General features: G+C 50.3%; 1 long non-coding RNA gene across 7 annotated transcripts; it reads left to right on the top strand.

Annotated features, from left to right (window-relative positions):
• The first annotated feature begins 4,628 nt into the window (after positions 1 to 4,628).
• On the top strand, positions 4,629 to 27,676 carry LOC109578632 (uncharacterized). Of its 7 annotated transcripts, none has more exons than XR_011564028.1 (5): positions 4,629 to 4,912; positions 18,177 to 18,220; positions 21,003 to 21,132; positions 21,572 to 21,755; positions 23,828 to 27,676. It is a non-coding gene; the product is annotated as an uncharacterized lncRNA (long non-coding RNA). The 7 variants fall into 7 exon arrangements; XR_011564029.1 differs by having other exon boundaries at positions 4,629 to 4,720; XR_011564027.1 differs by having other exon boundaries at positions 18,177 to 21,132.

Here is a 27,676-nt window from a genome sequence, read left to right on the forward strand (position 1 = left end):
AAGGACCACTGGGCCTAAGGCCTGGTATTCAGAAAGCTATTTTAGGCTAGATTCTGAACATTATCTCCAGAAGCTGTCACAAGGGTGGTCACTGTTGCCTCCTGATCAGACTTCAGACTCATGTCCCATGTACCTTGGTGGACACACCTAAGGATATATTTTCTGTAAATCCTGCCACTGTTTCATGTCTGGTGTAACTACTTTACTACAACTGTAATCCTGTTTGTGTGTATCTGTTTTTTAAAAGTCCACACCTGTTTGATGCAAATGTTTAAAACCTATTGTACAGGGGCTTCCCTCGTGGCTCAGTGGTAAAGAATCCACCTGCCAATGCAGGAGACAGAGGCTCAATCCAAGATCGGGGAGGACCCCACAGGCCTCGGAGAAACGAAGCCCATGCGCCACAACTACTGAGCCCGTGGGCCCTCGGGCCCGTGATCCGCAACAAGAAGCCACCACAATGAGAAACCGACATACTGCAACTAGAGGGTAGCCTCTACTCGTGGCAACTAGAGAAAAAACCTGCACAGCAACAGGTTTGGACCCAGCAGAGCCAAAAATAAGTAAATAATTTTTGTTAAAAAAAGAGGGTAATAGAAAGATTTTTTTAAAAAATCTATTGCACAATGACTTTTGTCTGCCTGCTTTGGAAGTCTTTCATTTTTGATATTGTAGGAGTCTCAGGAGATGGCCTCCTTTCTGCAGGCCCAGAGGAAAACCTACAAAGAGGCAGGGTGAGACCTGTGCCTGGCTCGGTCTCTCTCTCTCTCCGGGCCTGGGAGCCAGGAGTCCAGGCCTTTCCAGGAGGCTCGCCCTCCATCCATGTGGCCTCTCTGCACTCCTGGCCTGGGCCTTGGCACCCTCCCTGGGCCAGAAACCTAGGTGCGGGTGGGGCTCCTTCCTGGGAGAAGGCCAGAGCCGGCCTCTGGGGCTTCCGGCCCAAGAGCGGGTTGTTTTTGGGAGTCTGGCTGCACTTCCGGTGCTTAACTGGATTTCAGGCCCGCCACTAGCTTGAGTCATGGGAAGTTGAGCCAGAACAGGCAAGGGCAGGCCTCAAAGGGATCCAGGGGGCATCTTTTAGGGTGCTTTTAAAGTGCAAGGCAGAGGCAGGGCCCTCGCTGCCTTTGGTGAAACTCTGCCCATGGGCCCTGCTGGTCCCATTAGAACCTGCTTTTTCCTTCTGCATCCAGCGCTCAGGGTGTGAACTGGGGAGTGATGAGGCGAGCTTCCAGAATCCCGCGGCTCAGGGCACAGATGTGGGTTGGGGGTGAGCTCCTGCCAGGACCTTGAGCCAGGCTGCTATAGTCTGGGAGCCACTTCAAGCTCCCCAGAGGCGCTTCCCATGGGCTACACCACCCCTCTCGCTGCCCCAGTATTTTTCCTCTTTCCAATCTCAGCACAGACATCCCCTCCTCCACGTTAATAACACGGGGCACAACCAATCATCTGATGAATGCACTCAGAGGTCCTTCTTGATCAAATGTTAATATTACAGGAGAAATCCAGTTTTCAATTTTGAACTACCAACGAATTTGGCAAACTGGCTTCCATCTGCAAAATGAGAGCAAAAAGAGAAGAAATCTGAAATATAACCCTGAAGCTGCAGGAAGATCAGAGCAAAGAGAAAAAAAGAAGCATAGGGACACTTACTCAACAGAAACATCTTTAGACGAAGGAACAGAACAGTATGTCAGCAGGATCTCCGAGTGACCATTTCTGATGTTTGTCAGTATTGCATTCAGACACTGAGTGACTTTCTACTTTCAGTATAGAGGGTGAAGACCTGAAATGCTTCCTATTTAGAGTGATCTGGAAATGTTAATCCATCTACAGAAGTCATATCACTAATTTCCAACAAAGAATGTATTAAGTAAATGTCTCAATATGTTAATGAAGCCCGTTTTTTTCAGCAAATTTTTGTTTCCACTTCTTAGGAAGCTTTTGTTATGTTTTATCAATATATTTAAAACTGCAACTTCTGCTATTTCCCTAGTGGCCCAGTGGCTAAGACTCTGTGCTCCCAACGCAGGGGGCCTGGGTTCAATCCCTGGTCAGAGAACTAGATCCCACATGCCATAACTAAGAGTTCGTATGCCGCAACTTGAAGAACCCGTGTGACCCAAACTAAAAAAGATACTGCATGCCACAACAAAGATCAAAGATTCTGCATGCAGCAACTAAGACCCACTGCAGCCGCATAAACATTTTAAAAAATACTTCGACCTCTAAACACAAGATAAATAAAAAGAAAGTATTTAGAAGAGAAAAAGAAATTTTGATTGCCAAATTCTCCTACATGAACTTTGTCTCATTTTTTTCCCCCCCAAATGTCCTATACCGCTGGTACTGTTGTTTAGTCCTATTTTACAGACGAGAAAACTGAGGCCTGGAGATGCTAAACTGGGCCCAGGGACTTGCAACTGGTAAGAAGCAGCAGGGGGTACAAAGCCTCTCTTTGGCTCTAGCCCGAAGAGGGGACCGACTCAGAGGACAATGCAGCCTGAATGGAGGCACACTGAGTGGGATGTCCCAGCCCAGCCTCAGTCTCTCGTGTTCCCTGACCCCAGGCAGCTGGGCTCCAACACTCATGTCCTGGACCAAGAGGGAAGCACGGTAACCCGCTGCTGACTTGGGTCTCTTCCTGGGATAATGAGTTCTTCAAGGGCAGGGACCTGTCCCGTTTGCCAGTGTGGTCCCAGCATCAGCTCTGTGCTCAGCAGACAGAGGGCAAGCAAACCTTAATTCAATGGACAACCTCTAAGCCTCAGCCTTCTCGCGTGACCAAGGTAAGGTAATGGGGTGAGTTCAGTAAGAGAGTATATACACTATGTGCTTGGCACATAGTAGGTCCTCAGGAGGAAATGGGGATTATTGATTACCAGTCCTCTGCCTTAAGAGGGGTCTGACTTAGTCCCCCTTTCCCTCAACCCTCCTCCAAGCACTTATTGGAGAAACCATCCCATGGTGGGGGTCGGGGGGACGGGGGCAGGGGTGGGGGTTGGGAGGGTGTCCCCCAGCCGGGGGTGAGCCAGAGGTCCCCACCTTGCCTCTCCTTGAGCTCGACTCCCCCAGACTTCTGGAGTTGGAGCCCAACACACCTTCACGAGGGAGAAGGGACGAGAGCTGCAAGGCCAGTGGGTCAAAGTCCAGTGCAGAGGCTACAAGCCACCTCCCAGGGAGGTGGGGGCAGGGTAGGGGCGCAGCTGCGGCAGGAGAGGAGCGGGCTGTCTGTGTGGCTCACTTCCTCTGGCTGGGGTCCCTGGGAGCCACTCCTCCCACCTCCAATGGCATCGGGAGCGTCCACGGGGTTGGGTGATGTGTTTTCCGAGTGTGACACCCAGCCGCCAACAGAGGACAGCAAATACATTTTTTATGATCCTGGGAGGCTCAGTCCAGTCACGTTTGCGTGAAAAGAGGCTGGGCGGCCAAAGGCTACATACAAGTCATGTCTCAGTTATGTGGATACTCTTCGGGCAAGAGGGGTCACTCGTGGGATGACCTGAGGGTTCTGGGAAAGGGGTGCAGCAGCGCGGGGGCAGACTTGAGGAGGGGGCTAGTTTGTGGGAGAGGGTCCCCCATACTGTTGGAACCTTCTGAAGCTTATGGAGCGGGAGTAGCTTATCCGGAGTGGGGGGCGGTCAGCACCAGGCGCCGGATCTTAGCCAGGTGGAGAGGGTATCCTCATGCCCTACCCTTCAATTTCGAGACTATCTCCCAGAGCCTGGGACTCTGAAAGTATCAACAGGACTGGACTGGATGAGGGGAAGCACAACTTTAGGTTTGGGGTTGGTATTTGGGGGAGTTCTTGGGTATAGAGCATGTCCGTCCAATTTCAACCCTGGGGCTTCTGGGGGACTCCCAGGAGGGGGTTAGGAGGCCGCCAAGGGGTGGGTGACCAGGTGTGGGGCCAGACTTGGTGCAGCCCCGACTTCTTCTGTTGGTTCACGAGGGATAGGGGAGTGAGAAGCAGCAGAGGAAGGGCTGAAAGCGCCGGCTGGCAAGGTCACTGAGTGTTCCCGAAAGTGGGGGGGGGTGGGTGGTGATCTGGGGGCGAGGTCTGAATCTTAAGCAGATGTATCCCCATTCAGACACCCCCGGCTGAGGGATCCCTGGAGCGCATTTGGGGGAATCCTATCCTCCCCCCACCCCCGCCCGGAGGGAGGCCCAGCCTAGGCTCCCTCCTCCGGGCCGCGGGGGTATTGGAAGTGGGGGATCTCCCATCTCCCCCGTTCCCCCCCAGTTTGGAGAACCCCAGCCTCTGCCCCCCCATAGGTCGGGGCTGACGTCGCCGCCGCATTTCGAGGAATGCCCCTATCCGCCGACTATATTTGGCAAGGGTTTCTAGGAAGGCCCCCCCACTCCAGACCCGGCCCCCGCCCCAGCCCCCACCCCGGGCCGGCGGGCGCCCTCGGCTTCCAGGCTCTCGCCCTCTCTCCCGGGCCGGGGAGGAGCGGCCCAGCCGGCTGGGCCGCCGCCGCCGCCTCCCCAGCACGGCCAACCCCGGGCTGGCCCAGCCCCCGCCCCGGGCCGGCCATAGGGCGTGGGGGGTGGGGAGCGGGGGAGGGTGGGGGCCGGGCCGGGCTGGGGTGGGGAGGGGGGGCGGGGGCGCGGCTTTGTGGCGGCAGCGGACCGTGGAGGCCGGGTGCAGCCCCGTCGGCTCCGCGCTCCCGGCTGAAAGGGCTTTTCTACGCCCCCCGCCCATCACTTGGATCTGGTCTGGGTAAGGAGGGTATTTTTTTTTTTCTGGAAGTCCCCCCCCACAACCCGCGGTGAAGGATTTGGGGCTGGGCTCCAATCTAGGCGGAGGCTGCAGGGCCCGCGGGGCGCCCCCCGCCCCGCGCACGCCTCCCAGGAGCCCTGGAAGGCACAAGCCCGGGGAGCCCCCCTTGCACCCCCAGAGGCGGCAGCGGCGGTGAGTCTCCCCTTTTTTTCTCCTGCATGGCACCCCTCCCCCGGGCCAGGGCAGGGGCCGCGGCAGGTGGGTGCCCAGGCCCCCGGGACGGAAGGGGGTGCGGGGTGGCTGCCTGGGGGGTGGGTGGCGACGCGAGAGGGGAGGTGGCGGCGGGGGAAGCGCGCGACTCTCCCGGGACGCAGCGCTAGACGCTCGTCTGGGAGGGGATCCGCCGCCACTGCGCGCCCCCCGAGGCGGCGGGGCTGGGCTCCCCCCCGCTCCCGACGCCCCTCCCTGGCTCTGGAGAGGGGCGTGTTAGGCGGGGAGGTGGAATGGGGGCGAGGCAGCACCCCTCACCGCCCTAATGCCGGGGCTCGGAAATTAATGAGGCGCTTTGGAAGCCTCCCACCCCGCCCCCACCCCGGAAAGCCCGTTCGGGAAACTGACTCGCGGCGTGACCCCGATATCCGTGCCACGCGGAGCGCAGGCCGCCCCGCTCGCCCGTCCACGCCCGCCGCACCGCGCCGCTCCACGTGCGCCCGGGGCCGCGCTGGCACAGGCAGAGGGGCCCGGCTCCAGCCTCCGGGGGCCGGGCCCCGGGGACAACCAGAGAAGCCGGGAGCATCGTCCCCAGAGAGTTACCACCTCCCCGAAGTAAAGTTGGCTGCCCCCTCCTTCCGAGGAGCAGGCAGCCATGGCACTGTTGGCTGTAGCTTTTGCTGGACAGGAGTTAAAAAAAAAACAAAACTAGGTTCCGGGGTGCGGATCCGGGTGGCAGGGCCCGAGACCACACCAAGTTGCTCTGGCAAAAGTTAGGAGAAGAAAAAGGAAAAGTCATTTTGATTTGGGGTTGGGGGGGGTGGCGTTTCTGGTTTCTCCTGCTTCTGAGCCCCACCGTGGGGAGCGTTGGAATGTGCCGCTAAGATCCTCTGAGGACACATCCATATTTATAATTTATTTTTAGGAGAAGTTGTGAAAAAGGGAGGGGGTTTAAAATGGGGAGAAAAGGTGTGTGTAGCCGGTGGCCTTTCCAGAACCCAGAGGCTAATTGAGCTATTAAGATGGAAATCACTTCCCCCAGTCTGGGCAAGTTGCAAATTTGACTTTAATAAGACAATTAAGGGCACAAACAACTAAACTTTAGCCGCATTTGGGAAGGAGTAGGGGGTGTGGGACCGCAGGAGGCACCCGGCACTCCTTTTGCGTTTCTGCTGATGGACGTTTTGGACGCTGAAAGTCTTCCTCCGAAGATGTCAGGCCCAGCTATGGGTCTAGGGGGTAAGGGAGGGAAAAGATACCCCATGGGGCAGGCAGAAAGCACCCTCCGCTTCTACCAAGCAGTCCTGGCTTTGGGGGAGATCCACTATTATCCCATCATTCCTTCAGGAAAACCCAGTAATGATTCCTTTAATTATCCAGGACTCTCCAAAAATCTGCCTCAAAGGCAGCCTGCCCCACTTGCTGTGTGAGCTGTGGAGGGGGACACCTTTCTGGAGAAAGGAGGCTTTGGAGGCTGTGGTCCCAGAATCGGGGTTTTGAGGGCGAGATGAGTTTATGTTTTATCCAACTGGCCCACAAAGTCCCGCTTTTGGGGTCATTCTAGACGGCGAGGGATTCAAACTTCTGCGGCCCCTGTAGCGAAAGGGCAGAGAGAGCTAGTTGCACTGCGAAGGTGGTTGGTAGTGGTGAGGGTAGAGAAAAGCTCTGGTGGGAGAAAAGGGGGGAAGTTTGCTACTTTTGGTAAAAGCAAAAGGCGGTGTCTAGATGATCATTTTTGTGTATGTGTATGTATGTGTTCTCTGTTTGTTGAGCCTGCTGTTTTCAGGGGCCTTTCTTTGGGAGGCCCAGAAGGGTATGAGAAGGTGAAAGTAACCTCCCACCCCACCCCACTGCCAGTGGTTTGAGATGTTTCAGTAGACAGGATTTTAAGGGAATGAGTGATAATATGGGTCGTGTCAAACGGTTTGACACCCTCGAAACAAAACATCACTGAAATCGTGAATTGCAGTTACATTAGATTTGCCTGCTTGCCCCCACATGGAATCGCAGTATCTTCGCAATTCTGTTACCCTGGATCTTAGTTATTTTATAAGGAACTCCGGATAATGTGTTATCAGGGAATTCTTTAAGGCAAGGGTGATGGGGGGTACAAATGTCCCTCCCATAAACCTTATTAAGTTCTGTTAATTTACACACACACACACCCCTACCCTCCAGTTGTAACCTATATGGATTTTCACATATCTTAAGTTTATTTATTTGCAAACCTGGATTTCAATCAGGTGTTCACAGCAGGGCATAGAAAAGGGAGCTACCTGAAAAACTTTTGAACACAAAGTCCCTGATAGAAAATTCGAGTTGAATAGAAATGTCACATAGACACTGATGACATGTGCGCTCCTGGGGCCTTGGCAAAAACCAGTTCTTTACTTTTCAGAGTTCTTTCCCTTTGTTATGGGACACGATGAAACAGCACAATTTTCAGGAGTCCACAATCCCAGCGTGGCTGGGCGATGGGAAATTGTCACGTTGTGAATTGCTGAATCGTCACCCCCATCGTAGTGCCAGAGAGCTGACTGTCAGGTCCTATTTACTTTGCTAAATAAGGACATCTCACCAAATTAGCCTCTAATGATACTTCTACAAATAGGGTGTTTTACGTGAATTAACGAGGCCGGAACACCAAATGTCGCGCCAAGATACTGAGCTCTAATCGCAGTGATGAAGCTGCATGTTAAAATGACTGAATTGTTAAGTGTGGAAAATCTGAATTGAGTGCTGAACGTGAGCCGGGGGCTGCTTTAATGCGAGTATTTGCAACAGGAAAGCCCCTGCTTACACTCAGCCCTCTGAAAGGGTGCATGTAATTATGAATACATTAAGTAAACTGCCCCCCGCAACACATACACACCTCCCTGCCCCAAGCCTGGAAACAGGCATAGTAGTATGGTGAAGAGATTATAAATCAGCACTTTGCAGTGAGAAGTGGTCATTAATTCGGCAAAGAATCACAGTTTCTTTTCATATTCTGACCACTGCCCTCCCCTCTACCCCAACCAATAAGAAAAAAAATAGCTCAAAGGTGGAACTGCTGAATACATTTCAGTGTTTCTCCTTTTGCTCCCCTGTGTGAAATTTCACTAATCAGATGTCATCCCCACCGCCCCCCCCACCAAGTGGATTTCAAAAACAAAAAATAGCAACTTTGAATTTCAGTCTTAGCAAGACACAAGCTATAGTGACTCCCCTAGGGGGAAAAATGTTTCCATAGAAAAGAATATAGAGTAGCTGCGGTGTATGTGTGAAATATTTAGAAGAGGGGCTCCAATGAAACGCCTACTTCCTTAAAAATAAAACAGTGAGTTTCTGACTCAAGCCAATGAAAGCTGGAAAAGTCCCTAGGGGAGCACTCTTCTCTATTTGTTGCTTTGCAGCCTCCCACCCCCCTGAGATTAAGAGCAGAAAGAAGAGTCTGGCCAAAGAAATTTACAGCTTCCTAATAGTAGACCAGCTCAGCCTCTTGTAATTGCGATTGCAGAGTAAATACAGCTATTTTAGGCATGAGGATAGAAATGGATCTGATGAAAAGTGAAGGCAAACTTGGTCCTTAGACTTACTTGCCAGAAAGGGCATCCTCCAATAAAATAATCCATTTTCTTTCTGGAATTTTCTTTCTTGCTCAGCATCCCAAACTTGGGAAAATGCAAAGTCCTTTTTGCTTCTCATATGGGGAACAAGGTGAAAGTAAGCACCCAAGAAAAACACCTATGCAAATGCCATAGAAAAAAACGATCACAGACTTTAGGCCTAGAGGTCAAGAAGACTTTTCAGTCAAAAGGGTGCATGTAGAAGACAGTTTGGAAGGAGTGGATTTGGGGTCCAAAATCCGCCCCCCCAACAAATCCTCTTTCCCAGCAACCTCCATTGTAGGGGGGCTGTGTAAATATTTACAAAAGTTTCAAGTTTCTGGTTTTACATCATCTTCGTGATATAAAACATTTGAGTTGAAGGAACCCCAAAGCAAACCCCTTTTCTCAGTGTCTCTGGAAAGGCTGCAGCACTAGCATAAATGGGGGGCACACCTTGAAAATGAAAACTTGTGTCGGTGTCCCAAGAAAGCCACTGGCGAAAGGCACTGGGAAGAGGGCGGCAAACTTAGCGTTTGCTGGAGTCTTGGGCCCAGACGGGGAGGGGAGAGCCCCGAGGTGGCTGCGCAGCACGGCGTGAAAATTTTCTGTGAGACGTGCCGAAAACCAGACTCCCTGGTTGGAATAACCTGTGAGATCAGTGCCTGGACCTGTTGGCATCTCTGCCCAAAAACAGCCTGGAGCGCCGCCAGCCCAGGCCTGAACGTGGCCTTGGAGCCACCACCAGAGCCCAAACAAGCCCCAGACAGGTGCTCATGGGGGGACTCTCCTGCTGGGGCCCTCAGGGAGGCACACAGCATTTCTTGGCTGGAAGGGCAGTGTCGGGTTGTGTGTGGGGGCAGGTAGGGGGGCTTAGGCTCTTGATAATAGCCTCCCCAGAGACTGTTCGGGGTTGACTGTCCCAGTTATCAGGTGGCCTCTGTGGAGGGCAGAACCCAACTTTGCTCAGAGCAGGCTAGTAGGTTCCAGGCCCGAGAGCGCTGAGTGTTCTCTCCGCCCTCCCTCCAGGCTGTGATCCTGCCATTCGGGGTGGGCCAAGGGGGACATGGCATGGGGCCAGCCCCAGAGCAGGGACACATCGAAGCTACCGTGCAAGCCACCCCATGTGGCTGTGTTTTCACGTGCCTTCTCCAGCCAGAGGCCGCCCCGTCCACCTGGGGTCCTGAGCCCTCTTGTTTCAATCCGAGTACAGGGAAAACCCATGCCAGGAGGACAAGGCTGCAGCCTGAAAGTGGGGAGAAGGCTATGGCAAGTCATCGAGGGGCAGGAGGGATCGAGGGGGGTAGATGAGGGGCCCTGCGCGTCTGAGCCAGCCCTCTGGGGGTCGGCAAAGAGAGAGAACTGGGTGGGCCCTGCGGGATAAAACATGCAGCAAAGAAGCCTTGGCACCGGGATGCCCCCTCTGGGGGGTGGTGCACCCTGCCCCGAGCCAGCCAATCCCACGGGCCTCCCATTTGGCCTCAGTAACTGGACTCCAGGCCACCAAAAGGCCCGTGGGTTCCTGATTGTATGTCTTCGAATGGCATTAAAAGGTCCAGACCAGGCACTCGTAGGCCAGGCCATATTTAGCTTCAGGTTCACTCGGAGAATATTTTAGGTGCCGTTTGAAAGGCGAGATCTGGGCCTGGTTGCCGGCTGTCACATGGCAAGTGTGGGATGGCTCCCTCACAGGCCTGACCGGGTGGGTGCTGATGGCCACGGATGCCCGAGTCCCTGCCAGAGCGTCAGGGCCACGCGACACGGTGCCAGGGAGCCAGGGAGCAGCTGGGTCGTGGGTTCTGTGTCCACAGGGCTTTTCGCCCCGTTTTTCGCTCTGATGGTGATAAGGCCACTTCCATTCACAGAACTCACAGAGGCTGTTTTCAGCCCCTTCTTCCCCGATGGCCCAGTATGATATGCCAGCTTGCTGAGCGAGCAACCGCCCCCTCCTGTGTCAGCAACAATGGAGTGGTTAACCCTTTCAAGGCTGGGGTAGGGGGGACCGGGTGCTGACTGGCTAGGGGGAGGGCCCTGTCCCCAGAGACCCTTGGAGATCACACATCCCAGGGAGCCCCTGCCCTTGATTTCTTGAGTCTGCACCGTGGACCTTTGCCATGGTTTTTCCACTCTCGCCCCATCAGTGATAACCACCAGGCTCCCTGACCCAAGCTCTCACCCTTCACTTGTTCATACAGCTCTGCAAATCCCTGCTTGCTAATATTTTCATCCGTGTTTCCGAGTTTATAACTTTCCACATCCCAAAGAAAGGAGAAATGGAAGGATCCGAGATTCACTCAGATTAGTAATGAGGGTTGGGAATAATAATCATTCATGGTCTGGGGGAGATGGCCCCAGGCTCCCTAGACTCACTTGACCTGAGGGACTGATCCTTATCACCTGCCCTGAAATCCCAGATCCTGGTTTTCTGGACATGGAGGAGGTGCATCTGTATGGAAACCGCTGCGTGGAGACCTAGTTAGCCAATTCTTAGCCTTTAGGGAGCCTGGGTGGAGCCACCGCCGTGCACCAGGGAAAGCGTCGGCTTGTCTCAAGTTTGCTGTAACTATCTGCATTTTTTCCTTTTTAGTTTTGGCTCTTGGGGTTCCAAGAGCCCTCACTTCCTGCCCAGCTGGTTGGTTACCGCAGGGAAAATGAGGGACTTTTGGGGGCAGATGTGTTTGCATTCCACTATCATAATGCCCCTAAAAATCCTTATTGCTCTTGCAGTATTCCTCGGGGGTCCTTGGGCCAGCCACGGCAGCTGAGTTTCTCCAGCAACTAAAAGAAGAGAGAAAGATGTCCCCCCCGCCCCCACCCCAAACTCTTTCTGGTCCCTGGGAGTGCTCCCCTCGTGGCATTGAGAACTGGTTGGTGATCACCACGGAAAATAAAAAAGATGCCATCCGCAGATGGTTGCTAAACACGCTTTTTGCCCTCCAGGGTCCGAATGTCGGAGATGAGGCTTGGGGAACGGGACAACTGCGGCTGCTGTCCGCGTGTGCTGTGGGGGTTCGTGGCGGGGGAGGTGGGGAAGAAACAAGTGTTACCTGTTTGACGAGGCTGGTTCACATTTAGCCTGGGCCTTCCAGCAGGGCCTCTGGGCTCCTCACCTTGGCAGAAGCCCTGGACAGTCATGACTGGCTCACCGGCTTCCCCGAATCAGCCCACTTTCCCACCCTCTGCCTCGGTTTCCTACCCTGGCAAGGGAGGGACCACCACCCCCGTGCTCCAGCCTGAAAGAGTTCTCACTTGTATCTGCCGTGTTATCGTGAGTTCAAGTGATAGGCTCAGAAGGCGCTGGGAAAGTGGGGACAGGCATTACACATGGAAGCTGTCTGTGCTGATACTAATACCCGCCGTGCACGCAGAGACAACTCAGACAGGAGCAGGACTGCGGTCCGACATACGCACAGGTTTCTGCAATCCTGGAATCAGGCAGCCCCAGCTCTGCAGCTCTTGCAGTGTGTCTCCCCCCCTAGGCAAGTGACTCAGCCTCTATGGACTTCCATTGCCTCTCACAGGAAACCCACGTTCTGGGATAGAAGTTTCTCAAGTCTGATAGGCACAGGATTTTAAGTGGTTCCTGGCTAGAGATGTAAATTATTCGAACAGGTATTTCTTTCGTACAGCTGATTTTTACTGTGGCAAGCAGTTGGCTTTCAGTTTAGGGTTCCGGGGAGGAGGACTTTTTTCTTTTTACATCAATTTCTTGCCTGGAGAATCCCCATGGACAGAGGAGCCTGGTGGGCTACACCCATGGGGTCACAAAGAGTTGGACACGACTGAGCGACCAAGCACAGTAAGCATGTAAGATAAAGAGGATGAGTTGCTTGCAAGGAAACATTCAAGCAAAGGCAAGTACAGGTGGCAGAATGGGGCAGGACTCGAGATGATCCTTTGTAAAGTTTCATATGCTTTTTCTTTTGTTCCTGGCTTGTGGGATCTTAGCTCCCAGATTAGGAATTGAACCCGGGCTCTCGGCAGTGAGCGCTCGGAGTCGTAACCACTGGGCCACCTAGGATGTCCCCATAGTCCACTTCTTCAGAATTTGTCTTAGGGATTTTCCGCACCTGTGGAGTTGGTATGCCACTTCCACCCTGTGGTGGGCTCCACCTGTGACAACCTGGGTGCCACGAGTCTCCCCCCACCAACTCCTGCCCTGCGTGCCAACACCAGTGAGACGCTTCGGATCTCTGCCCCTACACCCACCCATAGCTCTGATTGGTCTCTTATTTTAGGATCTTGCTACCCCAGTGCCCTCTTTCCTGACCAGGGCACCTCTCTGAGCCTCAGTTTTCTCTGTGAAATGGGGAGAATAGTTACCCACCCCGCCTAGAGCAGTGTGAAGATCCAGAACTCAGTTGGGGAGCTCTGATGGCTCACAAACAGGGCACAGCTCAGAAGGTGGTGGGCACCAGTGACCCTGGGATGGGCAGGGGCACAGTGGCACCCTTGGCCTGGAGGGGCACTCCTTGGACAGGCTGCTGCCTGGCCCGGCCATCCTCTCCCCGCCCACCCCCTGGGATGGGGAAACAGCGGGCACTGGGTCCCAGCCAGCAGGGGCGGGTCTGGTTTCACTTTCTGCTGTGTCATGGGGTGGGGGGTGGCATCGGGGCCCGGCTGGCCAGCTGGGGCGGGCACTGAGAGGCTGGCGGACAGCTGGGGCCCAGCTGCCAGAGCACAACCTGTGCCCTCGCCCTTCTGCCTGCTGGGCTGGGGGCTGGGGGCTGGGCCCCAGGGATTCCCTGTGAATGCCTCTTACCCACCCCTGCCCCAGTGGGAGAACCCCAAGTGAGAGAAGCCAGCAGGGTGTGAGATGGTTCTTCTAGCCATGAGATCTCCCCCAACCCAGACATGTTCTTTAGCCCACAGTCTTGAGGTTCCTGGAACTGCCGCTATTGATTCTGCATCAGAGTGCTCTGGTTGGACGCCTGCTTCCTGCTGCCTCCACTGGTGCATGCCTCCTGAGGGCCTACTGTGTGCTCGGCATGGTCCCCGGCGCCAGGGATGCCGTGGGAAGCAAGACGGCGCCTGCCCTCCTAGGGCTCCCGGTTGAGTGGTACGGCAAAATCAAAAGAGCAAGTAAAGAGAGAAAGAATCCCACATGATGGGGACAGTTCCACACAGTCCGCTTCACGTCAGCATCTCAGGGAAGGGGCATGTGTACGTGTGTGTGTGTGCACGTGTATGTGTCAGGGATGTGACGACTCCTGGAACACATAGGTCAGTTGAGAACACAGACCTGGGGGGCCAGGTGTCCCTGATTTGAATCTGGACTTTTCCACTGATGGGTGTGAAACCCAAACCAAATTTCTTCTCTTTGGGCCTGAATTTCTGTCTCTATAATGGTACCTACAGAGCAGGGCTGCATGGAGGATGAAATGAATATCCGTAAAGAACTAAAGACAGTCGCCTGGCATCGACCGTCTGCTAAGTCTCAGCCACTGTCTACTAACTAAGCATCATAAACACTCCCTGTCCTCACAGATGACATGAGGCCATCACTGCAGGCTGAGAGCAGCCATGATGCTGTTGAGCCCACTCTCCCCCACTCAGAGCTTTGCCTGCCTCTTCTCTCTAGCCGCACCAGCCTCAGGTAGGCCTTAGCATCTCTTTGTTCAGATGAGGACACGGAAGCTCAGGCAGGTGAAGAGATGTGTCCACGTGGACATATCCACGTGGACACATCTGTGTCCAGCTTAAAGCAGTCTGACCCTGGGTGTGGGGTCGGCTTCACAGTGTGGGCCCTGCTGGTTCAATGCTCCACTCTTGTCATTGAAATTCTGAATAATTTTGGGAATAAGGGGTTCACGTTTTCATTTTGCAAATTACAAAGCCAGTCTTGCCCAGATCTGACTTCCTCCAAAGCCGGCCCTCTTAACTCCTACCATCAATCTCTCACAGATGGATGGTCCAGAACAGTTTTCCAGTTCATCATTACCGTGTTTAGTGTGGGACTGAAATCCTGGGGTGCATACAGGACTTACTGCGGGGCCAAATTGCCCTAGTTTTTGTTTGATTGTCTGGTGTCCCCATTAGAAGGAAGGCGGGGCAGCTGCCCAGGGCAGGGGGTGAATCATTCATTGCTGAATCCCCAGGGCCTGGCATGTACTAGCTGCTCAGTTAATAATTGTGAAATGAAGCAAATGAATGGCAGGCCGCTGGATCTCCTGAACTAAAACAGATTTAAATGACACTACCAAGAAAGCAGGTCAAAGTGGTGGCCATCCTGCCCTGGCTTCTGGACAGTCCCCTGAAGGGTGTGGAGGCAAAGGTCTCTTCCCTCCCCAGGCGGCAAACCTGAATGCCAATGCCTTGCAGCAGATTACTGTTTAAACAGGTTCTGGGACTTCCCTGGCAGTCCAGCAGTTAAGACTCCATGCTCCCACTGCAGGTGGGTTCCATCTCTGATTCAGGAATTAAGATCCTACATGCCACGTGGTATGGCCAGAAAAACCTAAAACAGGCTCTGGTGGGGACTTCAGAGGCAACACAACTGTTTAAAGAAAACATAGGCCTGGATCCCTGAGCACCAGTTATTGGAGAAGATACCATCTCAGCCAAAAGAATATTGTAATTCTGGGCAGGTTCAAGTCCCAGCCAAGGATCAGGGGGTACAGTTTCCTGGACTGCTAAATGAGAGTTTGGATTTGGGGGGCGGTTCAAGTTCCTCTTTTCCTCAGAAATTAGAGTTTTTCTACATTCTTACAGTTCCAAATTTGCTCCCTTAAAAAAAAAAAAAAAAAAACTTAGTTTTACTAACAAGCAAAGAATCATCTGAAAATCCTTTAAGAGATTTACAACAATAATTAATGTGTTTTGGGCGAGCTGTTTTCACAGGCTCGATCTCTATCGCTTCAGATAATCGGCATATGAAGTAGAAGTTACTGGTCTCATTTCTAAATAATATCGTAACTGCCAGCATACACTGAGTGTTTTATATGAGCTAAACTCTTCACATGTATGAAGTCTTGTTGCACGAGCAACATATCGGGAGGCACTGTTACTGCCTCTGGCTTCCTGATGAAGCAGCGAGCTTAGAGAGAGGAACTGACTTGTCCAAGGTCGCACACCCAGTGTGTGATGAGCCAGAGTTCAAGCTGGAACCTTCCAGATCAGGCGTCAGCAAACTTCTTCTGGAAAGGGCCAGATACTAAATATTTTAGACTTTACAGGTCATACAGTCCCTTGTCAGAGCTACTCCACTCTGCTGTTGTAACAAGAAAACAGCCAGAAGCATTAAGTAAATGAGTGGTCCTGGCTGCGTGTTCCAATAAAACTTTATTTACAAAATCAGGAAGTAGGGTAATTTTGGCCCCACAGACTGTATAGTTCACCTCCCCTCCGCGTTCCAGACCCTAACACCTGCCTTCCAGTTAGGAAGCACCTGGCCCTGGCCACATTCTTCCTCACCGTCTCTCCCTACCTGTGAGGCGACTCAGTCATGTCTCAGAACAGAGCCCGCTGGGCCTTGGGAGAGGGTCAGTTGGCCTCTCTTTCCTTGGGATTATGAAGCTCTTGGAATTTACAACTATTAGGACTTACTAGTGACTGCCATGATCGATCGCCATGGGGACTTTAAAACTGTAATTTTAATACCTGTTAAGTGAGTAACTTAAAGAGGAAAGTGTTAAAAGAGTTTTAGGAAAATACCTCAATGGGGCACTTTGGCTGTGGAAGGAACTTCTCTTTGGAGAAGGCATTTCTCTGGAGTTGGCAAGAATGGCAACAGGAGGGAAAATGTTTTAAGGCAGAAGAAGGTAACGAGAAGGGGAGATGGGAAGAGTGTGTGTGCACGCGTGTGTGTGCAGAGAGAGGGTGGAGGAGAGAGGTTTCCCAAAGGCAGGAGGCTGGAGCCTGTGGATTCCTGACAGGAGAAGGGGTTGGGCAGGGAGACATGACTTTTTTCCCCAACAGCTGTATTGAGATAGAATTCATTTACCACATAATTCAACCATTTCAAATAGTACACCCCCCAAATGGCTTTGCGTATGTTCACAGAGTTGTGCGACAGTCAACACAATCAATTTTAAAACATTTTCATCACTTCAAAAAGAAAACCCTGTCCCCTTTAACAGCCCACCACTCCCACCGAATCTTCTAACCCCCCCCCATCCCCCACTCCTAAACAATCGCTAATCTCCTCTTTGTCTCTATAGATTCACCTGTTCTGGGTCTTTCATACAAAGGAAATACATATTTCATACGGAAGGTGACCCTCTGTGACCGGCTTCTTTCACTCAGCATTATGTTCTCAGGGTTCGTCCATGCTGCAGCCATATCAGAACATCATTCTTTTTCATGGCAGAATCACACCAACATGGCTTTAACAGAACTTTGTCATGAAGGGGAATGCAACATGACTGAGAAGGCGGCAGGCGGCAGGGGGCCGGGGGCAGGGGGCAGGGGGGCGCGCATCCCTGAGGAGAGAACAGATACGGACCTGGCAGCTCCTCCTGTTCTCTGTGGGATGTTCAATGAATGCGTGAATGTCCATTCATTCAATTTCTTAAGCTGTTGTTTAGTCATTGGGGTCACAAAGAGTCGGATACGACTGAGTGACTAACACTAACACTTCAGTCGCTCAGTCCTGTCTGACTCTTGTGATCCCCATGGACTGTAGCCTACCAGGCTCCTCTGTCCATGGGATTTCCCAGGCAAGAACACTGGAGTGGGTTGCCATTTCCTTTTCCACAGGATCTTCCCAATCCAGGGATTGAACCTGCATCTCCTCTATTAGCAGGCAGATTCTTTATCACTGAGCCACCAGGGAAGCCCAATTATCTGAGTACTTACTATATTACTATAAATTATAAATTTGGGGGGCTCCAAAATCACTGCAGATGGTGATGCAGCCATGAAATTAAAAGATGCTTGCTTCTTGGAAGAAAAGCAATGATCAACCTAGACAGCACATTAAAAAGCAGAGACATCACTTTGCCAACAAAGATCCATCTAGTCAAAGCTATGGTTTTTCCAGTAGTCATGTATGGGTGTGAGAGTTGGACCATAAAGAAAGCTGAGCGCTGAAGAATTGATGCTTTTGAACTGTGGTGTTGGAGAAGACTCTTGAGAGTCCCTTGGACAGCAAGGAGATCTAACCAGTCAATCCTAAAGGAAATCAGTCCTGAATATTCATTGGAAGGACTGATGCTGAAGCTGAAACTCCAATACTTTGGCCACCTGATGCAAAGAACTGACTCATTAGAAAAGACCCTGATGCTGGGAAATATTGAAGGCAGGAGGAGAAGGGGACAACAGAGGATGAGATGGTTGGATGGCATCACCAACTTGATGGACATGAGATTGAGCCAGCTCTGGGAGTTGGTGACAGACAGGGAAGCCTGATGTGCTGCAGTCCATGGGGTTGCAAAGAGTCGGACACGACTGAGCGACTGAACTGAACTATAAATTAAGAGGCTAAGTATGGGGCATGAGCTGTAACCAACAAGACAGACACAGTTCCTACTTAGGGACAGGAGAGGAAATCATAAACCAAAGAGGAAGAAAACACTTTATATTTGATTAAAATAATATAGCAACAATGGCAGGAAACAATTACAACACCAGGTCTGAGTAAATCCTTGCAAATATGGGGTTTACAAACAGCATATCTTAATGCAAGGCCTAACTCAGAATTGTGGCAATCTTCCCCTCAGAGTGACTATGGAAGCAGCACAGCCAGGAGAAGTCTCTGGAAGAGGTAAGTGGCTCTGGGTTTTTTGGGTTTTTTTTCCTGCCAGCATTTTCTACCCCTCCGAGTAAGAGACAGTATGCCCAGTGGGAATATGGCCAAAGATGGCTGCATATAACACTGAAGCCTCAGCTACAGTAATGGGTCCAAGTGTAGACACGTGACTCGATATGAAAAATCATAGCAGCCCACTTCTGAGCTGGGCTGCAGTGCTTGGTCCACGTGTGATCACGTAACCTAAGCAGGGCCAAGGCAGGATTGTTTTAAGTAGAGCTGGGGAGAGGATTGCTTTTCCCACCCACTCACCAGCATCCAGAGCTACTAGTGACCACACAGACTGAGGCCAACATGGAGGAAGGGAGGAACACGGGATGGGATGGGGGTTTGGGGAGGAAACAGAGAGACTGGCGCTGCATTCTGTCCCTGGATCCAAGAGTGACTCAGCCTCTCTCGTCCTTCAGCATGGTTACCTGAGTAATGAATCCCCCATCATACCTCAGTCAGATCAGCTCTGGTTTCTGTATGCACCAGAGCATCCCAATTCAGGACTTGGGAACTGTTTGTTCCTTCTCATGGACTGTGTGAAGCTAAGCAGGGTAGGTTATCCTCAGAACTCAGTTCTCCGCCTAGGTTTGCCTTGCTGTGTTTGGGAATGAGAGATTTCCCCTGGGCCCCTCTCCATCTCTGCCCACCACCACCAGCCTGCTTCCAATTAATTTACCACTGAATCAGAGCTCAACATTTATTCTTGGACTTCAAGTCCCAACTTCTTTCTGCTTGCCTGCATCTCTGTGACCTCATTCCCAACACACATCCACTTCTCCTCACCGGGCTCTCCACCAAGGACGGAGCCTGCAGCTTGTCCTGGCCTCTGCTCCAACGCCCACCACGTTAATGGAATGACATGTTCTGCCTGTGAGTGGTGACCTTGAGCCTGGAGCCCAGGTCTCACTCATCTCTGCACTCCAGTGGCTGGCATGCAGCAGGTGGGCAGCAAGTGCGGGAGGCAGGGAAAGAAGGGGAGAGAGGGTCGCTCCTTCCTGCTGATTCAGGTCAACCAGTGTGTTAAGTTCTATACGTGTTTCCTCTGCCAGATACTCTTGCACCAGGCGGATACACAGCTCATGCCCTCATCTCCTTTAGGCCTCTCCTCCAAAGTCAGTTCTCCGATTTCCTGTACTGCAGTTGCCAGTGAACTGCATTCTCCCAGACCCCATCTCGATCCCTGCTTTTCTCCGTGCTTTCTTGTTCCCTTCTACCACCACTGGTCTTTCTCCATGCTCTATTTATCTACTTGCTCTCACGGAAGTGTCAGCTCCAGGTGGGCAGCTATCTTTAATTTCTTCTCTGCTGTGTCCGCAGCGCCTATTAGATGCTCACGAACCGTGTGTGGCACGAATTCACCAAAACCACCTTACCAAATTTGTTTCTCCCTATGCACTTCATATGGTTCAGGTGTGGTCGTGTGACCTAAGCAGGACCGATCCAGGACTGATTTCAGTGGAGCTGCTGAGAAGATTGCTTTTCCCACCCACTCTCCCAGCATCCAGAGCTCCCTGTGACTGGTGAACTGCATTCCATATGTTGATATGGAGAAGGAAGTGCCACTATTGCCTGGAGAATCCCCATGGACAGAGGAGCCTGGCGGGCTACAGTCCATGGGGTCGTAAAGAATCAGACAGGACTTACTAAGCAACAAAAATGCAATTCATGCATTTTACAGGTGCTGTGAGTGTCGGCTGATGTGTTAGGTTCCTAGGGTGAGTTATTACAAACTGAGTGGCTTGATACAACAAAAATCTATCATTTCCTTATTGTTATAATTATTAAACCTATGACTTCTGCAGGCTAGGAGTCCAAACTTGGCAGGGACACACCCCGCCCAGGTGCTCCAGAGGAAGGTCCATTCCTTGCCTCCTCCAGCTTCTGGTGGCTCCAGTACTCCTTGGCATGTGGCCACATCACTCTAATCTCTGCCTCTGTCTTCCTGTGTTCGTCCCTGTGTGTCTGTCTCTGCTTCTCTCATAAAAGGATGCTTGTAATTGCATTTAGTGCCTATCTGAATAATCCAGGGTAAATTCCACCTCAAGACCCTTAACTTAACCGCAGCTTTTCCATATAAGGAAACCTGTAAAGGCTCTGGGAGAGACGTGGACATACCTTTGCTCACTCTAGGAGTCACCATTCAGCCCTCTATATTATTTGCTTAAAGACCAGAAAAGCAAAGCTTTCCCACCACCACTTCATTGGCCTGACAGATATGTGATGAAAAGAGTATTATCATCATATTACCTCGCTCCCGTCAAGTGTGGAAATGATTTTTTAAACGCCATTTTCTGTGTTTTTAATTATCCCAATTTTCAAAAATAATACCATGCATATGGTAAGAAAAACAGTACAGAAACATGGGAGATACAGGAGCCCCTTTGCAATTTTCCTCTTAACTCCAGTTTTACTTTTTAAATGTAATCACCATATGCAGTCTGCATAATCTTCATAAATTTTCTAAGCATATTCGAGAGCACACACTTGTTTGGCTTCTAACATTAAGAACAGTGGCGGGGGGCTGGGATAGCTTATATCCTGAAGGCACGACAGCCCTCTGACCTACCAGAAGCTTTCTAAGGACTTCTAGCAATGCACCACACTTAACCTGTCCCCTACTGTAAGCACTTAACTCCAGGATTTTAATGTTATAGATACTCTCTGGTATCTGTCCAGCTATACACCATTGGATACACTCCTAGACGTGGGATTTCCAGGTCAATGTGTACATTTTAAATTTCTACAGCTATTGCCCAGTGCCATTCACCAAGGTGGTGAAATTCACACGCCCATCAACAATGCACAGGTGAGGGTGTCTGTTGCCAACACCCTCGCCCATCCTGTCAAGACAGCAGCATGTCAGATCTCAAACTCAGGTAAGAGGACTTTCCATGTGGGCCTGTGGGGTGGGCATAGCCCGTGAGGTTTTCCCTGTAGCTGTCTGAGGCACTGAGCTGCTCAGAGCTCTCGTTTAGGTTTTATAAACAAAGACCGAGTCTGGGGAGGTGAGCCAGAACCATGCAGTGAGGCGCATTGTGCAACTCAGTATTTATTTCTTTAGCACAGCTAGAACTTAAATATGGTCAAAACATATTCTCCTTTTAATTTACACAAACAAATATGTTCCCGGGCTGACACCTCCGGTGCCAAGTTTCTAGGGGAAACGAAATTCTACTGTGAGATGAGAAACCACCAGGGAGAAGATGAGGGTGGAAAAGCCACCACCGTCTGCTTCGCACGTCCGAGCTGGGCTTCTCAGAGGGGTGTTTCAGAACTGGGCTGCTGCCTCTTGCTCTCTTTCTGTCTTTGTTGCAGATAAACCTGCCAGTAATTTCAGCAAATGAAACGTGGAACATGTAAAGGCCAAATGATGGAAAACACTCCGGTTTTAATAAAAGGAGGTCTGCTCGGCTGGGACTCCTCTGTCCTGCTAGTCAGGAGATGCAAAGATTTATCCAGAGAGGGGCTGATGAATTGAAGAAACAGAAATGAGGCCAATGTGAGTTGCCTTTCAAGAGCTGTGCTAATATAAAACCAAGCAACTTGAATTTATTCCAAGAGGGGATTAAAGCAACATGTTATTTTGAGTGATTGCTTAATTTATTGAGCTGTGGCTAGATCGGTAATGAAATACAGCCCTTGCAACTGATAACCTCTCGCTGTAATTGAACTTCTACAATTAAGAAATATTTTCTGAGAGTTTCTCTGGAACAGCTCAGAATTTTTAGTCTCTGTAGTCCGGTACTTTTGAGCACTTATTTTCTGGGCAAGTTTTCCTTTCTTTCTTTCTTTAAGGAGTGACAGGCTGATGTTAATAAGGAAAATAAGCAGCATTTTATTGAATGTCTTGTGTATACCAGGCAGTTAATATACATTATCTCTAGTCCCGACCACAGCCCAAGGAAGTCATTCTTATTTGTCCCTGTTTTATAAAGATGAGACTCCTAGATGTTAAGTGATTTCCCAGAGTGGTGGTGTCCAAGATGATAGCTACTAGTCACTTGTGGCTATTTCTGTGTAAATTAGTTTAAAATGTTTTAATCTAAAATTTCACTGCTTAGGTTGCACTAATAGCTATACAGGGCTAGTGACCACCACATTGGATGGTGCAGATATAGATCATTTCGATTACTGCAGAAAGTTCCATTGTTCAGCGCCATTCCAGAGGTTTCCTAGGTAGAGACAGGCAGTGCTAGGTTTCAACCTCAAGCTAATGGGCTTTGAAGGCAGCATCCACCATAGTCCTTGTTTCCTTCTCTTCCTTTGGCTGAGAAGGAAGGACTAGAGCAGTGATTCTAAACCCTGGCTGCACATTAAAATCACCTGGACTCTTATGTAATATCCTATCTGGCTATTTTAATGACTATACTCCAGATAGGCAAAATAGCTGTAAGACTGAATTATTTCCTTTATCAATGTTTTATTATCTGTTAACTATACTGACTTTCTAAAATTTTGGTGAATTGAACATTAAAAGAAAAATTACCCGGACTGGAACTTCCCTGGTAGTCCAGGAAAGCATGGATCTGCCCTCTCGATTCGGGGAGCGGGGCGGGGGGGCACTGGGTTCAACTCCTAGTCAGGGAACTAGATCCCACATGCCACAACTAAGACCCTGCACAGCCACATAAATAAAATTACCTGGACTGCTTTTTAAAAAAGTGTTAGGGTCCCAGCCCCAGAGATTCTGACTTAATTGTGATTGAGAGGGGTTTTTATAATTCCTCATGTGACTTAAAGGTGCTTTGTGAATTAAGAGCAATCAGATGTGAGGCTCCACACACAGGATCGTGAAAGGTGCTGGCTCATTTGCCGTGAGAATGTGATCCCTTGTGGACCACAACTTGGGCTTCTCTCAGAGCCACTTCTAAACCTCCTCATCAGAGACAGGCTCATTTCTGAGGGGAAGACTTAAGTGCTTTCCCACATGCTTCCTGCTTGATGGGAGATCCAATGGGGAGCTCTGCTTTTAGAAACAGGCTCTGTCGCATGGTCATGCAAGAAAAGAGATGTGGATGTAAGATCGTAGAGATGAAGTGAAAAACCTGGAGTCCCCAGTCCGAATGGGAAGTATTGGTATTACAGAATAATAGACTGGTATTACATTTTGCCTTACAAAATAAAGCATGTGTTTCCTGTCCCTGTCCACTGAAAAGGTTTGACGTAATGGGCAATTCAGGAACAGTGAGCACTCGAAGCACCCACACTGTGGTCTCTAAACCCCACTTCTAACTAGAAGTGCTGTGTGGAGAGAGGGCAGACTCCAGGTCTGAGGCAGGAAATGTGGAGGATGAGCCTGAACAGCTTGGCATCCAGGTGGCTCAGAAACTGTCACAGACTTAAGGGGACTTGTCAGAAAGGAGTCAGGAAGACAATGTGAAGAGATTCCCACTGGCCAAAGATGGGACATTTTGAGCATCGGTAAGTATAATAACTGCAGTGGAAGAAAATGGGTTATGTATGTCCAAACCTGTAAGTTCACAATGATACTTAGAAGAACAGGAAAACATAAACTCATTTGTCATCTTTGGAGGATGTTGGGACTGATGTGTTTTTTTTTTTTAATCTCAGTTCCCAGACCAGGGATTGAACCCAGGCCCTGGCAGCAAAAGCCTGGGATCCCAACCACTAGGCCACCCGAGAACTCCCTGGGACCAGCTTCTTAGTTTGAAAACTGTCAAAGAGGAAAGAGTCAAGCATGTATCCTTTCTGGTATGAGCCATACTTTACAGGAACCAAATGGCTGATTAGGAGAGGTCTCTTTATAGGCATATTCCAGCTAACCAAGACAGAAGAATAGAATTAGTAGGCCACCATTTTCAACCTCTAATGGATCTAGACAGCGGTCATCAATGGTTGCTAACATCATGAAGGGGGACAACCACAAATTATGTGTCTTCAAATAGAAATAGGAAGCATCCACTAGGAAGCAGTCATACACACACACAAAAAAACAAACATGAGTCTAAGTGGACTTCTAGATCTAACTACTGATTTATAAGAAATATAGAGCAGAGAGGAACAGGTATTATATTATGTTGATATAATGCCAGCTGCTGCTGCTAAGTCGCTTCAGTCGTGTCCAACTCTGTGTGACCCCATAGACTGCAGCCCACAAGGCTCCCCCGTCCCTGGGATTCTCCAGGCAAGAACACAGGAGTGGGTTGCCATTTATTTCCCGAATGCATGAAAGTGAAAAGTGAAAGTGAAATCACTCAGTCGTGTCCGACTCCCAGCGACCCCATGGACTGCAGCCTACCAGGCTCCTCCGTCCATGGGATTTTCCAATAAGCAAAACCCAGACTGGCACACTCTATAGAACAACCAACTCAGTTTTCTCAATAAATAAATTGCAAGAGAAGAAAAAGAGAGGGGAGGAGATCAAGAAAGAGGTAAGAGGCGTGTGAACCAACCACAATGTATGAGCCATTTTGTATGAATGATTTTAGCCAGCTGTAAAGAAGATAGTTAATGAGACAACCAGAAAATTGGGAACAGTGGATATTTTCTGATTATTAAAGCATTATTCGTTTTAGTATGGATGACGGCAGTAAAAAAAAAATCCTTATTTTTGGAGTCATTAAAATATTTGCAGAAGATATCTGGAATTTGCTTGTAAGTATCTAGGATGAGGAAGGAGGGGAAGGGGGGTTATAGATGGAACAAGGTTGGCTGAGACTTGGTGATTATTGAAGCTGGGTGATGCACAGCTAGGGTTACGGTACCGTGTACCTGTGTGCACTTGTGTTATTTGTTTGACCTGCCTACCCATTGCTGGCATCTGAGGCAAGCCTGGGTAGCAGGTTTGCGATACATCTCAGTGCATGCATGTGTGCACACCCTCTTGTGTCGCCATGGCAACCAGCGAGGTGAGAAAGCAGCATCCAAAATGTTCCTGTCCACATGAGGATCAAGCCAGGCTGCTGGCGTTACGCTCGGCCCATCATAGCTGCTCCCTTTGGAGAATTCCTAGGCAGATCTTCACAGCCCTACTCCCTCCACCACATCCGCCTCCTGCACTCCTTTGCCATCACTCAGGCCTTCCCTATGTGCCCCCTGAGGAAGCAGAGGCCAATAAATGGAGAGAACAAGACCCTGAATCAGTTCCAGGCTCAGTTCTTCTCCACTTACTGGCAGGACTTTTCACCTCCCCGAGCCTCAATTCTCTCACCAGTAAAATGAGCTTGATACAACCTCAGTGAACTCAACAAATCTTTATTATGGGGAGACAGTGGCAAAAAGGACCTCGTCTCCACCTCATGGAACTAGACACCTGAAGGTGAAAGGCAATCAGGAGTATGTACTGTGATAGAGCTATGACCAACATAAACAGCATACTAATAAGCAGAGACATCACTTTGTGCACAAAGGTCTGTATAGTCACATCTATGGCTTTTCCAGTAGTCACGTATGGATGTGAGAGTTGGACCATGAAGAAGGCTGAGCACCGAAGAATTGATGCTTTCGAACTGTGGTGTTGGAGAAGACTCTTGAGAGTCCCTTGGACTGCAAGGAGATGAAACCAGTCAATTCTAAAGGAAATCAGTCCTGAATATTCATTGGCAGGACTGATGCTGAAGCTCCAGTACTTGGACCACCTGATACAAAGAGCTGACTCATTGGAAAAGACCCGGATGCTGGGAAAGATTGAGGGCGGGAGGAGAAGGGGACGACAGAGGACGAGATGGCTGGATGGCATCATCAACTCAATGGACATGGGTTTGAGCAAACTGTGGGAGATGGTGAAGGACAGGGAGGCCTGGCGTGCTGCAGTTCATGGGGTCAGAAAGAGTCAGATACGACTTAGCAACTGAACAACAACAAGGGACTTCCCTGGTGGTCCAGTGGTTAACACTGTGCTCCAAATGCAGGGGGCTGGGTTCGATCCCTGGTCAGGGAACTAGATCCCACATACTGCAACTGAAAGTTCGCATGCCACATTGAAAATCCCAAGTGCTGCAACTAAGACCCAGAGCAGCCAAAAAAAAAAAAAAGAGTATGTACTGTGATAAAGTACATATTTAAAAAACTTTTTTGAAAACTGGCAGTCACTAGTTAGGAAACACCGTAACTCATTTTTTTTTTTTTGACCCTGCAGCTTGTGGGATCTTAGTTCCCCGATGAGGGATCGAACCCAGGGCCCAGGCAGTGAGAGCACCAAGTCCTAATCACTGGGACCACCAGGGAATTCCCATAACTCTTAATCATAATGTCATACTTCTTAATCTTACTTTTTGTTAACCAAGATATCCACACTTTGCAACTTGAGAGTATCCAGCTATGCCAAACCCATAGGATACTTTTACTTAACTGAGTGCTCATAGTTCCACGAAGTAAGTACCATTCTTCCAACTATTTTATGGAGGAAGTGAGATACTTGCCCGGGCTGCACTGTGGGTACACGGCCCTGCCTTCTTTGCTCAGCACTCTGCATTGATTCGGTTCTGAGATGCAGCAGCAGGGCCAGGAAACCAGAACTTCCAGGAGATGAAAAGCTCACCAGGTCAAACTCCATTTTGCAGTTAAGGAAACAGTGGCCCAGAGAGACCAAGTAACTTACTTCAAGCCACACAGCAAACTGGCCGCTTGACCTGTGTCCAAGCTGCTTGGGGAAGTCCCACATAAGGGAGGCTGCTTCCTGCCCCATTTCAGCCTGTCCCAGGGTGGGGTGACCAGTCATCTCGGGGTTTCCCAGGACTGGGAACTTTAGGTGCTTAAATCAAGAGAGTTCAGAGCCAACTGGGATGAGTCAGTCACTCTGTCTCACAGCGAGGCATCTAAAGGGATGTTTTCTAGGACGTGAGAACCAGCGCCAAGTCCCCACAGAAGTACTGGGGTTTCATGCCTTATAAAATTAAAACTGATTATTAATATCTAGGCTCCCCCACCCCAGCCAGACTCCCCACCCACGGGAGGCAGGGACTGGTATGTAATGCACACTTCTGTTTTACAGCCCCTGATTCAACGGTGACACATGAATGATGCTCAGTAAACATTCATCAGATGGACCGACCGACCAGGCTATCACCACCTCTGACTGCGCCTCCATCTGAAGTTGCAGAAACCCTCTAGAGCCACCGTGACCTCCAGTTCCCATTTCAGACAGGCTGACATCCTCGATGTCATATGATAGAAGGTGACTCCAGAGAGACTGCCAACAAGGCTCCTGGAGGGAGCTATGGCAGACGAAGGGGTGTGGTTTTTCTTTAATTATTGTACCTGTTTTGTCTGTTCTTTCTTGGCTCTGTTCACATCCCCACCCCAGCGCCAGTGCAGGAAGAAAAAAAAAAAAAACAGAACAAAAACAAAACATCGCAGAGTTTGAGACAAGATAGCTGGCCCATTCCCTCTCTGCTTGTAATTAATGCTGAAAATGACTTGCCTTGGCCACAAAGGTAATAATAAAGTCAGGAAGTCTGA

This window comes from Bos indicus, chromosome 25, assembly GCF_029378745.1.
Source record: "Bos indicus isolate NIAB-ARS_2022 breed Sahiwal x Tharparkar chromosome 25, NIAB-ARS_B.indTharparkar_mat_pri_1.0, whole genome shotgun sequence".
NCBI classification, from domain to species: Eukaryota; Metazoa; Chordata; class Mammalia; order Artiodactyla; family Bovidae; genus Bos; species Bos indicus.